We start from the raw sequence: 16,005 nt of genomic DNA on the forward strand, positions 1-16,005 counted from the left end.
TGATACACATTAAATACATGTATTTAAAATGTATAATTTGCTGAGTTTTCACATATGTGTACACCGTTGAAACCATCACAGCAATTGCAATCATGAATGTAACTATCCTAGGTGGCCTTTTGAATCAAAAAGATGTGTTATAGAATAGATACAGTTTTCAGGAAAAAAAATTCTTGATAGAAATAGTTATTAAAAAAAGAAACCCAGCAAAAAGTCTCCACAGAAGTGTCCAAAAACTTTCATCAACAGATAAAATAAACACTGAAGCTTTGGATTTTTTTCTCCTTAGCTGAAAATTAGCAGACAAGCATATATTGGGTTATTTTATCTCAGATTTAGGTCTAAATAAGCAAACAAAGGCACTCTAAAAACAGAAGGATTTTTAACATTTTCAAACATTTAGGAAAATAAAAACAAAAGTCATAGTCACACAGCATTTTGTTTGAGAACTTAAACACACACATCAGGAACTTGGTTATTCCAAAGCAAAACAATTTAGAAAGATTATACCTATAGATTATAGCAATGTTTACAGACTTCCTGAATTTGGAATATTAGACCTACAGCACTCCCTATCTCACAGGCAAGGCTACTCCAGGCAAAACTGAAGAAAATGAACTTGTTTTCAGTTACTGTCAAAGCTTCCATCTCTACTTCTTTCCTCCCCCTGCAGTGTTTCTTCAATTTTTTCAGTGCATTCCCTTGGTCTACAGGGCCCTCACTGGCTTCCCAAAGCTATGGAGTAACTTTTGTCCACCAGAACCTAATTCCTATCCATGGCATGTCCATATATTGCATTCTCAGGTGCAGTGACTCTCTGTTTCCAACCAGATAGCTAGCTAGGGACTGCAATAAATGGCTAGAATGTGTGCTCCATTCCCTTCCCCTGCCCTTCCTTGCTGAGCAGTTGCAGTAGCTAAAAGGGGACCATTCTACCCTGAGATGCCTAAGGCATAATAACCTGGTAACCACCTTAACTTAAAAATGTAATCTTGGCCAGACCTGTGGTGGCGCAGTGGATAAAGCGTCAACCTGGATACACTGAGATCGCCAGTTTGAAACCCTGGGCCTGCATGGTCAAGGCACATATGGGAGTTGATGCTTCCTGATCCTCCCCTCTTCTCTTTCTCTCTCTATCCCTCTTTCTCTCCTCTCTAAAATGAATAAATAAATTTTTTTAAAAAGTAATCTTGGGGCCCTGGCCGGTTGGCTCAGCGGTAGAGCGTCAGCCTAGCATGCGGAGGACCCGGGTTTGATTCCCGGCCAGGGCACACAGGAGAAGCGCCCATTTGCTTCTCTACCCCTCCGCCGCGCTTTCCTCTCTGTCTCTCTCTTCCCCTCCTGCAGCCAAGGCTCCATTGGAGCAAAGATGGCCCGGGCGCTGGGGATGGCTCTGTGGCCTCTGCCTCAGGCACTAGAGTGGCTCTGGTCGCAACACGGCGACGCCCAGGATGGGCAGAGCATCGCCCCCTGGTGGGCAGAGCGTCGCCCCCTAGTGGGCGTGCCGGGTGGATCCTGGTTGGGCGCATGCGGGAGTCTGTCTGACTGTCTCTCCCTGTTTCCAGCTTCAGAAAAATGAAAAAAAAAAAAGTAATCTTGTGCCCTGGCCAGTTGGCTCAGTGGTAGAGCATCAGCCTGGAGTGTGGATGTCCCGGGTTCAATTCCCAGTCAGGACACACAGGAGAAGTGACCATCTGCTTCTCCACCCTTTCCCCTCCTCCTTCTCTCTCTCTCTATCATTCTCTCTCACTCTCTCTTTCTGCCTCTCCCACAGTATGGCTCGACTGATTCAAGGGTACGGGTCCCAGGCACTGAGGATGGCTCCATGGAACCTCCAACTCAGGTGCTAAAAATAGCTCAGTTGCAAGTATTGCCCCAAATGGGCAGAGTTTCATCCACAGACGGGGGCTGCCTGGTGAATCCCAGTTGAAGCGCATGCAGAGATCTGTCTTTCTATCTCCCCTCCTCTCAGTTGGAAAATAAACAAATATATATAAACTTGCCTGACCAGTGGTGGGATAGTGCAAAAAGTATCAACCCCGGTTCGAAGCCACAAGGTTGTCAGGATAAGCACGGGCTCTTCTGGCTTGAGCACAGGCTCACCAGCTTGAGTGTGGGATCACTGATTTAACCCATGGTCATTAACTTGAGCCCAAAGGTTTGCTGGCTTGAGCAAGGCATCACTGACTTGGCTGAAGCCCCCCGTCCCCCAGCCCCCAGTCAAGGCACATATGAGAAGCAATCAATGAACGAACAACCAAAGTGATGCAACTTTGAGTAGATGATTCTCATCTCTCTCCCTTCTTGTCTTTCTCTCTTAAAAACAAACAAAAAACATATATAACATATACACATATATAATATATACACACACATAAACACATATATATTCTTATAATAGAAAGCTCATCTTGAAAATATACCTTACAACCTATGTGGCTTTAAAAAAGCTTTACTGATATGCATTAAGTGCAAATATTTGAAATATATAACTTGGTAAGCTTTGACATATGCATACACCCTTGAAACTGTAATGTAAAAAAAAAAAGAAACTGTAATGTAAAAGGAAGGAAGGACAGGTTCACACAAAAGCCATCCAGGCCTGACTAGGCGGTGGCGCAGTGGATAAAGCATTGGACTGGGATGCAGAAGACCCAGGTTCGAGTCCCCGAGGTCACCAGCTTGAGTGCCGGTTCATCTGGTTTGAGCAAAGCTCACCAGCTTGGACCCAAGGTTACTGGTTTGAGCAAGGAGTTGCTCGGTCTGCTGTAGCCCCACAGTCAAGGCACATATGAGAAAGCAATCAATGAACAACTAAAGTGCCACAACAAAAAACTGACGTTTCTCATCTCTCTCTCTTCCTGTCTGTCTGTCCCTATCTGTCCCTCTCTCTGACTCTATCTCTGTCTCTGTAAAAAAAAAAAAAAAAAAAAATCCACCCAGGATCTTCAGAAGGCAAGTCCTTTTGATCCAGGACTGAGTTTGCTACAGTGGCCTACACCAGACTTTTCATCGCACTAAACCCCATGCTGCTTAAAACAAAAGATTTCATTTTCACACGATCTTTTGTCTCCATTGATCTGTACTGGACTGTACACCATTATGGATAAATGCCATGTCTTATTAGTCCATATGATCTCCCAAGGACTTGGGACATGTATTAAACATTTATAAATTAAAATAAAATAATTTATAAAAATGGTATTATATTATAGCTAATGCTATTTTATTAAAAAAACACTTAGCTTTATCTACTTTAATATTTGAGGCAGAAATATACACTCACAGGTTTTTTTAGGAAATTACATAGTGTTACAATCAAAGAAACAAAAGGTTAGTTCTTTCTGTACACCAAACAAAGCAAATTTAAGATTTTCTTGTTAATTGTGCAATATAGCTGAGATGACTACATTTCCATTGTGCAATTTTCAGTGTTATACTTTTTTTTTTCAGGCTCTGTTACAAAGAAAACAAAACAAAGGGAGAAAACAACCTAAGTATAAAGAAAACCTAGGAAAAATTTCAGACTATTTCCACTATCAGGTATCCCAGAGTTCACAAATGAGGATAATTTCAGATTTCTGGTGGAAACATCCAGTTTTTAATACTTCAACTCAAACTCAAAATAAAAATTATCCATTCAAATGAAGTTCTGTTTCAAGATTTAGGATTCCTTTTATATCAGGTTAACGAGCAAAAAATCTATATAAAGAAATCTTACTTTTTTCCAGATCATTATTATACAATGTTTAGTTGTGACTAATCCAAATAGTAGATAATAAGCTCGTACAAACCAAATTATTTTAATGTAATTTCTTTAAGGAAAGGAATATCTGTCTCTTTTCTTCAGTGCTGTAATGTCTAGAAAGAGTAGCTGGCACATAGTAAGTGCTCAATAAATAAATACCTGTTGAAAGGCAGGCAGGCAGGCAGGCAGGCAGGAAGGAAGGAAGGAAGGAAGGAAGGAAGGAAGGAAGGAAGGAAGGGGGAGATAGAAGGGAGAGAAAGAAAGAGAGATTCAGGAATGGGACATATATGAAAAAACAAAAATTGACCAAGCTTCTTCCATGAGGCACAGATTTTATAAAGTACAATTTCTGAGACATCTCTTATTTAAATCGACTCCCAAAGGCAGTTTATCTAATCTTATATTTGAATTGTTTAAATAAAAAGTAAACATGGACTGTTTGTTTTCTAAATCAAAAGGAGGATTCATTTTGTTTAATCAAATTGAAAGGTTTTCTACTACTGATGTCTGAGTAATGTCAGGTATTTTGAGAAACTATAAAACATTCTCTCCAAATCAATGGATTTTGGTACTTAGGAAAACTTTTTACTCAGAGGAGTTTTATGTAAACCTTTTTTGTTTAATAATGCAGATGCATTTTCAAATCCTTTGATTTCCTGGGTGAAAAGAACCCTTAAAATCAAAACAAAAGTTAACTCAAAGGGATACATTTCATTTGAGCTGAAGCCGTGGAAGACAAAAAAGCTGATGGTTACTTTACCAGGAACCATTAATCATTTAACAATGGTGAACCCTGGAAAATCTCACAGTGGACTTGGTCTGACGTTCAGTCTGGTTTTAAGGAGTTCAAAACAAAACAAAATAAAATAAAACAAAACAAAAGAGCTGCTCTTCTTGTTTAATGTGACATTCTCAGGCCAGCTGCCCCCTACCCAGGTGGAAATGGTCATTGCTGAAACAGCCTCTAGAGCTCACCAGGGCAGTGGGCGTGGAGCAAAACAAAGCTTGGATGTTAGAGATGGCTTAAAAAGGTAACATGGACAAAAAAATTCTGTGGGCATCCCACCATAAAAGAGGTTAACAGAAAAGTGGTAAATAATAACCATGTCACAATTTCCCTTTCTCCACCTCACATAAGCTAAAACTTGGTTTTAGGTTTACAAAATGACCTGTTAGGTTGTGTGTAGATTAGATGGTCATTGAACACATCTTCTGAGATAAGGCAAAACCAATTTTCTATATAGAAGGACTTTGCCTCTATCTCATGAAAGCAGATTGAAATAAATGAAAATTACTAACTTCACACCTTATACAGAAGCAGAGGCTAAAGAAAAAAACCTGCTGTGATCAAGGGAAAAAAATACCAATGTGAAAAAGAAGATTGAGCAGAATAAGAAAGATGATGCACAAAAAGAAGGCAATCCATGTGGAAATATTAAGGAAACTGAAAAACAATGGTAGAACAAAGGGAGGGGGTTGTGACAAACAAAAAATTAAATTAAAAGTGAGCTGTTTGTGTTGTTTTATTTACTATGGTAAAAGCAAACATTCAATATACTAAAGTGTAATATATACCACCATATAAAACATTATTAACACTAATGTGGACTTTAAATTCAAAAGTGGAGAAGAAATCTATCTTTCTTTCTAAGTTTCCATCAGTTAGATGTTGAACAATAAGGACAAAAAACCTCCACTGTATTTATAAAAGTTGATTTCTGCTTAGCTTCATATTAGAAGAACATTGTTCACTATTCTCAATGTTACTTGAAATAAATAATATTTCTTTGTATGTCCACTTGTTTTGCTAGGTCTTAATCTGAGTACACTAGAATTTCACTTCCAGTTAAAAAGTTAGTAACATCATGAGGCTGTGACAACTCTTCTGCTAATAACCAGAAAGAGGTAAAGCTGAATTAAAAGAAACTTACAGCCTGACCTATGGTGGCACAGTGGATAAAGCATCAACCTGGTACGCTGAGGTTGCTGGTTTGAAACCCTGGGCTTGCCCGGTCAAGGCACATATGGGAGTTGATCATTCCAGTTCCTCCCTCCCCCTTCTCTCTGTCTCTCTTTCTCTCTCTCTCTCTCTCTCTCCTCTCTAAATTGAATAAAGTTTTAAAAAATAACAATTAGATACATTTCACATCTAAAAAAAAAAAAAAGAAACTTACATAATGTGCTAAATCTGAGCTTTTGACTTTTAAAGATTTCAACTCTGAGAAGACTAGTTTCTTAATATACAGTCTTTCCACACCTGTCTTCACTCACCTTCTCAAAAGATTAAAATAAAAGATTAGCTAGAATAGGCCTGACCAGTGGTGGCACAGTAGATAAAGCACTGACATGGAATGCTGAGGTCACCAGTTCAAAGCTCCAGGCTTGCCTGGTCAAGGCACATAGGGGAGTTGATGCTTCCTGCTCCTCCCCCTTCTCTCTCTCTTTCTCTAAAAATATATAAATAAAATGTGCAAAAAAAGATTAGTTAGAATAAATAAAATCCAAGCCACTGTATTCTGAAATGTGTATATTTTACTGCTTTCAAAGTACAGAATAAATGAGTATAACAAGGGGTCCTACACCTAAATAATCATTTCGAAATTTAAAAGTAAATAGTTTTTTCTTTGAATATATGGAGTCTGATATGCCTGAATTTTTTTTTGAGATATGAGTGAGTTTTTTGTTTGTTTTAGTTTTTTTTTTTTTAATTCATTTTTAGAGTGAGAGAAAGGGGGGAGGAGCAGGAAGCATCAACTTTCATTTATACCTTGACCAGGCAAACCCTAGGGTCTCGAAGCAGCGACCTCAGTGTTCCGGGTCGACACTTTATCCGCTGCGCCACAATAGGTCAGGCTCTGAATATTTTTTCCTGCAATGTACAAGCAAGTTTTACAAGCTATAACTTAATAAAATGTATTATGTCTTAGATACATAAAGTTTGTTCATAAAACATGAACCTTTGCTATAATCCAGGTTATACCAAAACTCAGTATTGACATTTACAGCTCCATTCAATTTAACCAAAGTTCCTAGCCTCTTTAAAAAGTATCTTAGATATACCATGAACATATTAAGAAGTCTCTTCAAATACAAAGTTAGGCCCTGGCCGGTTGGCTCAGTGATAGAGCGTTGGCCTGGCATGCAGGAGTACTGGGTTCGATTCCCAGCCAGGGCACATAGGAGAAGCGCCCATCTGCTTCTCCACCCCTCCCTCTCTCCTTCCTCTCTGTCTCTTTCCCTCCCGCAGCCAAGGCTCCATTGGAGCAAAGTTTACCCGAGCACTGAGGATGGCTCTGTGGCCTGTGCCTCAGGCGCTAGAATGGCTCTGATTGCGGCAGAGCAACGCCCCAAGATGGGCAGAGCATTGCCCCCTGGTGGGCGTGCCGGGTAGATCCCGGCTGGGCGCATGCGGAAGTCTGTCTGACTGCCTCCCCATTTCCAACTTCGGAAAAATACAAAATAAATAAATAAAAATAAATAAATAAATAAAATAGAAAGTTAAAAGGAAAAATATCCTTCAGACAACATATCTGAAAGGTCACAATTTTTAAACAAGAATAAACAAATATCCATTTCTAAATGCTAATGTTTACTTTGTATTTCTTTGCATCTTGTCCTTCTCCAGTGCTTTCATAAAGCACTTACAACTTACCCCTACAACATCCTCTGTGAATGAGGGGAAGGTAACAGCCTTTCCTCTTCCCACTGAAAGGTAAGAACTTGAGGAGAATCATGGAAGTTAAGTGTAAAGCTCAAGGTCATATGCCAATAAGTAGCACTGCTCAGTCCAGAACTCCATGGACCTTAATTAATTCTAAATTTATATCAATAGATAATGCATATATTATTTTTCTCTATTTTTGATCACTGACAGAGTACAGCAGGTCCTCAAATAATGTAGTTTCATTACAAAGTAGAAAATGAACTCTTCTTTGCATCAATTAACCTACAGTAAAAAGCTGGCTTTGTTTTATGTTCTTTCACATATAGACACAGAACTTATTGATGATATTAAGTGAAGTCTTAGTATATAGTTATTCATTTCCCTAATGTTAGAAGACAGGACAGAAATCACAAGACCTAAAAGTTTTATCTACCTCACTATCATCTTCTTTCCAAACAATTCATCAGAAACATTGCTTTTTAAAAAGTTGGAGACATTATATATGACTGTAAAATAGTAACACTCAAATGTCTTGACAAAAATGTTAATTGAAAGGAAGAGATAAGAAAGAGGATGTGAGCTACAGAGACAATGTCATGCTAAAATGTATCAAATAAAAAATAAGTGACCTTCCATCTTGCAGACCAGACACTTAAGTTTAGTTTCTAAGTGTCTATAAATTAATTTTTTAAAGTTGCATTTTAAGCCCTGGCCGGTTGGCTCAGCGGTAGAGCGTCGGCCTGGCGTGCGGGGGACCCAGGTTCGATTCCTGGCCAAGGCACACAGGAGAAGCGCCCATTTGCTTCTCCACCCCCCACCCCCTCCTTCCTCTCTGTCTCTCTCTTCCCCTCCTGTAGCCAAGGCTCCATTGGAGCAAAGATGGCCCGGGCGCTGGGGATGGCTCCTTGGCCTCTGCCCCAGGCGCTAGAGTGGCTCTGGTCTCGGCAGAGCGACCCCCCCCCAGGGGCAGAGCATCCCCCCCTGGTGGGCAGAGCATCGCCCCTGGTGGGCGTGCCGGGTGGATCCCGGTCGGGCGCATGCGGGAGTCTGTCTGACTGTCTCTCCCTGTTTCCAGCTTCAGAAAGGAAAAAAAAAAAAAAAAAAAAAGTTGCATTTTAGATTGGCTGCTTTAATATGAACATAAAAGGGCAAGTTTTAATTGTTTAGCCAATTAAAACGCAATATATTAGGATAAACTGGGTAACTGGCGATTAAACAAAGGTTTATGTATACAAAATTATCCACATCAAAGTACATAGTATATGTATTTAAAAAGTTTAACAATGCCACTGAACACTAACACTTCTAAGCCAACTAGTATTCAGATTTCTTTACTGAGTTTATCTCTTTCATAAAAGATATTCTTACATTTTATAATTTCAGGGAGCATGATAATTAAACAAGATTTTATTGACAAATCCTGTAAAACAGAGTAATTCTATAAGTGAAGCAGGTACTAGGCCCCATCAATTTTGTATATTTAAAAAATATATACTCCCTAATTGTGTACTGCCTATTAAGTGTGTGATGAAGTTTAAATTGTTTTCTTTACGAATTACATTCACCTACTTTATGATTCCTATTACTCTATTTGCTACAGCTATTTCAAAAGCTAAATATTTATTAATAGTCCTCAAGGGAAAAAGTTTCATTCTTGAATGGAAAGAGAAAAAGAGCTTTAGTCCTTAAGAAAATAATGCCATTTTATTATCACAGTGTTAGTTTAATAAATTCTCTTTATTGTTATTAATTCTGAAGCTGATATTACCACAGCATCATTTTGGACATTCAAACATCTAATTCATATAATTCACATTAATTATAATAACATCCAATTTAGTGACAGAATGTTTGGGTGGCAGAAAATCTTACAATAAAAAATGGTCATGTCAGGTATCAAAGGAAGATATTTGATACGTACTTTTCAAACTACTTTATGTTTATTCTTCAAAATGAAAAATATTTTCTCAAAAAAATGTAAATTATAATGTAATTCTTCTCATTTATCCTCTATTTACAAAAGTAATAATTGAGTGTAAAAAATCAACTCAACAATATAAAATAATAGCATTCTCCACAATATCACTTATAATGTCATTCACTTATTCATAAACAACTTCAGAATAACATTTAATTCATTTCATAGCATTCATTAAGCTTCTTTATTTACCAGGTACTCTGCTAGATACTAGAGATTAAATTATGAATGAAACACTATTCTTACCCTCAAACAGCATTCTGTTTAATAGAGAAAATCACAGATAACAGCAAAGGTGTGATAGGTATCATAAAAATAGAGGTATGTATATCCTCTTTGGCAAGTTTAAATGAAAGAATGATCAAGTCAACTCATCAAATAATGAATGTTCATAAGTACTCAAATAAACACTAGTTTAAAAGTATTTAAATCATCTGACCTGTGGTGGTACAGTGAATAAAGCACTCAACCTGGAGTGCCGAGGTTGCTGGTTCAAAACCCTGGACTTGCCTGGTCAAGGCACATATGGGAGTTAATGCTTCCTGCTCCTCCCCTGCCCTTTGCCCCTCTCTCTCTCTCTCTCTCTCTCTCTCTCTCCCCCCCCCTCCCTCCCTTACCTATAAAATAAATAAAGAAAAATGAAAGTGTAACTCCCATAGAACATCATGCATACTAATAAGAATTTTACTTATTTTAACCGCAATAATTAATCTTTACAAAAAATTTACTAATGTTTCAAGACATACAAAGAGCATAACAGAGAATTAGACTTAAAAAGATATATCAAATGCTAGTCAAGATCTTTGCAAAGATGTACCAAACATTAGTCAAGATCTTTGGAAAAAAAAAAAAAAAGATCTTTGCATAGGTCAACTCATTCCGACCTCACAATATCCCTATGAAGTAAGTGCTTCCGTTATCTCCATTTTACAGATAGGGAATCTGAGGTTAACTTGACCACAGTCTCATAGACAGTACGAGGAAATGTTGGGACTTGAGCCTACAAAATCTAATTCTAGAGGCTCCACTCTTAACAACATTAGACATTCTCTCTAAGGGTAGTGATGATGATGGAACAGCTAGCACCAAGTGCTCTGTGCCATGCATTCTTATTTATCCTTACAGCAGCCCTTAGAGCAAGTCATCATTCCTATTTACAGGAGAAAACCAGTACAGTTCAGGTTTGAAGCTTGCTCAAGGTCAAATAGCCATCTAAGGATGACAGCAAAATTTAAACTCAGGCAACCTGGCTCCTCTGCAATGAGGCCTCTCAATGATTCAGTCTTACACTCATGAAAAAGGCCACGTGATAAATTTTATTAAACAATTCGAAAAAGGTTTGTATAGGTCTTCCTGAAATACTTTGCAAGGTTTAGGGGCATATGACAAGCATTTCCTTTCAATAGCATTTACACTTGAGTCAACTTTACTACTTTGGGCTGATCATAATCATTTCTGCTCTTTAAAAAGAAATCTTTCTGTAGAAAGTTGGCAGATTTCAGTCCAGGAACAAGCTATTCTTTAAAATTAAATTTAGTAACAATTTATTCTGATTAGTCTGAAAGAGAAGGAGAGAATGAACTACTAACAGGACTTTCTTGTACTTTAATATTTCAAAACATGTTTGGTTTGGCCTAATTTGAATATGGTGAACAACTAGACCAGAACTAGATTAAAAAAGAGTAATACCATTTTAAATAAACTGAATTCTCAAAAATGACCTCAGAAGTCAATTCAGAGTAACTACTCATAATTTTTACTTTTCTCTCCAATTAAATACTAAAGATGTATAAGGCAAGATTTTCATAAAGCATATACAGTCAAGTATGTGTACTTCTGAGCATCCAACAATCAAGAAACCAAATTAAAATTTTCCAAAATTCGGTAACATGACATTGTTTAAAGACAATCAAGAATAAAAAGAGGGATATCAAAAGAAAAAATAACTATTTTTATCCTTAACACACCACACTGTGCCCAGTGACTGAGAAATAAAAAATTCTGTGTTGTAATTTCTTGCTAGGAAAGAGGTGAGCTAAAGATGAAGTGTGAAGCTGGATGTTTATCTTACCTTGCTTTCCTCCAACAGGTTCAAAGACTCAATAACCTTTACTTTAGTACTGAACCCATATTTTTTTTTTCAAAAGGGAACCTATAAAACTATTTTAAAATAAAAATAGTAAGCCACACCACCAGGCAACCTGTCTTTCCTTGCTCTACTGCCACACATTTAAATTAAAAATACCTTTTGTCTTGTCTTTATTAAATAAAAGTTTAACTTTGATTTGGAGGAAAATGTACCTATTGGCCATTTTACACTTTTTGCAGGTCATAGAGTCTATCAGATCACACTGCGGACTAGTACAGCTCACTAAGCATCCTAAAGACAGAAAGCATGCCATTACCGCTCATTTTGTAAGCGTTATAATGCCCCGATGGTGGAAGTCTGGCAATACCTAGAAATACAGCAGGGCTGGTGAATAAGGAGTCGAGGGGCGGGGGAAGAGAGAGCTAGGAAGGGAGGCAGTGGCCACCTCAAATCCACGCCGGACCAGGAGCCTTCTTCCCACAATGTGATCCCTGCACTCCCCAAAGTGGACCGCTACAACCTTTTCCCATATCCCTCCCCCGAAATCCTACACGATACTCACCCTTCCGCGAAGAAGTCGCCACCGGGTCCAGCTCCGAGACGCGTCGGGGTGGCAGCGAGGGAGGGGACGTCTGGGCTGTGGGCGGGGGGTGTCGGTGCGTCACTCGAGTGCGGGACGGTGAGTTCGAGAGGTGGGAGCCGAGAGGAGCAGGGAAATCAAGTCACGGCCGAAAACGGAGGAGAAACGGTGGGCGGGGTGGAAAGCCCCCTCCTTAAAATAAACTCCCCGGACCCTGAGACCCCCTGTTCCAGGGAGGGAAATAATAGACTGATAAATAAAGCTCTAAAACGACGATGACCGAGGAACAGACTTTAATTTAAAGGGGGAGAAACTGAGCGAGGGCTGGAGGGGAGACAGAAGTGGCTCTGGATCTATCCCATGCCTTTGCAGTCCCCAAGCCAAGGAGGAGGCAGGCTGAGGGGAAGTTGCAGCGGCTCCTGAGAAGGAGGAGGAGGAGGAGGCGGAGGAGGTTACACCGTAACAAGTACAGACAGACAGCCATGGATCAGTGGGGCGCTGGGAACAGGGGCGGCCGCGGCGGGGCGAGCGGCGGTGGCGGCAGCACCGCCCGCTCAGCTCGCTCAAGACATTTAATTGGATTGATGGGTTGTGCAGTGACTCACAGACTTTACAGAGTCGTACAGCAGTCCCCGCCCAGCTGGACAGGGAAGATGCGGCGGGGACGGGCGGGGAATGGGAGCCGAGAAGAGCCGGGAGGGGAGGAGGCGACTGAGAGGGCGAGGCGGTGGGGGCGGGGAGTAGAGTACAGCCACCCAACGGCGAAGCCCGCCGCTCCGACGGGCGTGAGCATCGACCAATGACAGTGCGGCTCGATAGCCGGCTGGCTTCGCCCCTAGCCCAATGAGTCTACTAAGGACACTGCCGCGAATGGGGCGGAGGAAGTAGAGTTGGGGGTGGGGAGAGGTGGGTGGAGGTTGAAGTGGGGGTGGAGGGAAAGATGAGGCGCCGGAGACCCGCGGAGTCACTCTGCTCGCCTCGCTTCAGAAGTGCGCCTTCCGCCAATCCCAGGGCCGCGTGGGGATGATGGACGCAAGTGTATGACCAATTAGGAGAAGAAGGTGGCCTAAGCGAGACAGAGGGGAAGAAGTAGGCGAGCTAACACCCTCCCCACCCTCCCGCGACCAGGTCCTCCCTCCCGCCGGGTTCGGGTCAGTCACGCAAATAACAGTGTGAGGGCTGGGGCCGCGCGGGCGGGCGGCGGAGGGGCCGCGCCGCTGGCGGCGTGACAGCGATAGGGACTGGCTGTGTTGCCGACACCACGCCGGCAGGAGGAGGCGGCGGCCGAGGCTTGCAGGCTACTGCTGCTGCTCTTCTGTCTTTGCCTAGCGCTGCCGGGGAAGCCCTGCGGCCAAACTCCACACCCGAAGGGCAACCACATTTGGAGTGAATCAGATCAAAACTTTGTCCACGTCCATGCAGTGCCCACTCTGGGAGACAGCTCCGTGTGATGTCCTGTGGGGCTGTGCTCTGATATCTGAGGAAGCTGGAAACCGGAGACCGGAGGCTTGGCAATGTCATTTGCCCCCTTGCTTGCTTGTTTTCTGGGGAAGTCAGGGTAGGGTTTGGACAGGTTGAAACAGCTCCTGAATACGTACCATTTCTTTATTGAGTTTCTGGAAAGGGCACTTCTTAACCTGGCATTTGCTTTTAAAATGCTTGTATGTATCTTGGCTTCCTCCACCCCTCTCTCTCGCACCAAGCTCTCCCACTGCCCAGCACCCTCCTCACCTACTACCTGATGGCAATGCTGGGGAGCAGCTGCTGCTAGATCTTCTCACTGCTCATTCCCAGGAACTGTACAGCTTTTCTCAGATCTTGCCCATTGTCCAGTAGTCATTTTACAGACCTTAACTCTTTCCACGTAACACCCTTGAATTTGGACGTAGCTGTAATTACCAATAAACCTGAACAGAAATACCACAAAAGGCCGTTACACTGGCAAAAAAAAAAAAAAAAAAAAAAAAAAAAAAAAAAAAATCCACCTTTTTTCCCACAAGGTGCACTTTTGCACCTTGAAATTTACAATTGCTTCCTATTAAGAAACCAAAGAAAGGCAAATCATATCCCTACAAAAAGAGATGTTCAAAACTACTTAGAATACCCACTGTGGAATTCAGAGGGGTCTTAAAGGTTTACTCTGGCCCTGTTGAAGTTTTTCCTTGATTGTTGTCATTTTAGGGTATGATTCTTGCCCTGAGCTGTAACTGTGACACTCAGCCTGACACCTTTTACCTCTTCCCTTTCTGACTTTAGCCCTACTCCATGATTTCAGCCTGTAATCCTGAGCCCACCGGAGAAAATGAGCCAGGCTACAAACTTTTGGTAATACCTAGCTTGTGTATGTGTTGCCCCTCTGTGTGTTGAAACTCCTTTGGAATTCGGCAGTGGAAGGAGGCCAGTGTCCTGACCCCAGGACACAGTGATCCACAGAAGGTAGACAGTGTTCCCTTTCCCAGTTCACCCTGTGATAATCTCGACAGACTAAATCCCTCATGTGGGAAAAAGTCACTTCCATTTCTAATGTGAGCTGTTGTACTACATTTAAGAATGTGCTAATGATGCATTTTAGAGAAAGCCCTTTTCTTGTTTCTTCCACTGTGAGATCATGTTGTGGCTCAGGTGAATATAACTGGTGAGAGTGTTATCTTACATACTCTGGAGGGTGCTTATAACTCAGAAGAAGATTTTGAATCTAGACATAATATTTTTCCAAGGATCTGCCAATACTCAGGGTTAGCATCCTGTGGCAGATGTTGCCACTTTGTCATTTGTTACTGGCACAACTCCAGCCCCAGCCATGTGTCATTTTCTAATTCTGCTATCAGTATTTTTTTAATGGCTGTCCAAGGCCCACCCAGATTCCTGGGTCTGCTCTTAGAATCATTATCTCTGTAGGCTGGACGTAGACATCTGCTTTTTAAACAAACATCCCAGGTGACTTGAATAAGTATTAAAATAAATGTTTGATTTGAGAACCCCTGTTTATTCCTTTCTTTCTTGTTCTTTTTCTTTTTCACATATTTGTTTACTTTCTCCCACATATATTTCCTTTCTCCTAAATATTTTCTATTTCTCATTCTTTGTGATCGCTTCCCTTTCTACCTTCATTGTACAAAGGGCTATGTTACACATTAGCAAGGTGATCCCTAAAAGAGAATGAAGCTGGAAAATTGTCTTTCATAAATACCATTAGCATACCTTATAACTGTAACACTTAGAAGTATGGGAAAATCAATTTATTTTATAAGCTTAAAAATATTGTAGTTAATGTGATGTATGAATCCACAATATATAAGAAGCTTTGTAGTTTATCATTTCAAAGTACACAGTATAAAATTTCTCATATGTGGAAGCCACACTTCAAAATGCAAATTTCAACATACAAATAATATATTTAAATTGTTACTGTCATTTTTCTTGCAGTGCAATGAGAGTGATGGTGTGCTAGGAACTATTATGATTACTTTAAAAAGTACTGCATGAGATTTTGTTGTCCCAAAGAACTTTCAATCTAATTGAGAGGCTCAAAAGTACACACACATAATATTTAAATAGAAACCTGAGAAAAAGTCTAGGAAGACTTTAAGTGTGTTTGCTAGAGATAAGCAGGATTTAGTTTATTATTTATAAAATTTCCCTTTGCTGCCTGACCGGTGGTGGCGCAGTGGATAGAGCATTAAGGTCCCAGGTTCTAAACCCTGAGCTTGCTGGCTTGAGCCCAAGATCACAGGCTTGAGCAAGGGGTCACTGGCTTAGATGGAGCCCTTCCCCCACCCCTGGTCAAGGCTCATATGAGAAGTAATCAGTGAACAACCAAAGCACTATCATGCTACAACTACAAGTTGATGCTTCTCATCTCTCTCCCTTCCTGTCTGTCTTCTCTCTCTCTCTGTCTTTCTCTGGAAAACAAAAAGACTAGGAGAGAAAAAGCATTTAAGAAAGT

At 40.7% G+C, this 16,005-nt stretch overlaps 2 protein-coding genes across 2 annotated transcripts in view; both read right to left on the reverse strand.

Moving 5' to 3' along the window:
- Positions 1 to 12,643, reverse strand: part of SERTAD2 (SERTA domain containing 2) — a 133,900-nt gene extending 121,257 nt beyond the window's left edge. The window contains exon 1 of the mRNA XM_066267245.1: positions 12,042 to 12,643. The gene's annotated coding sequence lies outside the window, so the exon portion shown is untranslated. The remainder of the gene's footprint in view (positions 1 to 12,041) is intronic.
- Positions 1 to 16,005, reverse strand: part of PELI1 (pellino E3 ubiquitin protein ligase 1) — a 1,042,993-nt gene that overhangs the window by 725,427 nt on the left and 301,561 nt on the right. The gene's annotated exons all lie outside the window — the stretch shown is intronic.

The sequence above is a fragment of the Saccopteryx bilineata genome, chromosome 3 (assembly GCF_036850765.1).
Source record: "Saccopteryx bilineata isolate mSacBil1 chromosome 3, mSacBil1_pri_phased_curated, whole genome shotgun sequence".
Classification (NCBI taxonomy): domain Eukaryota; kingdom Metazoa; phylum Chordata; class Mammalia; order Chiroptera; family Emballonuridae; genus Saccopteryx; species Saccopteryx bilineata.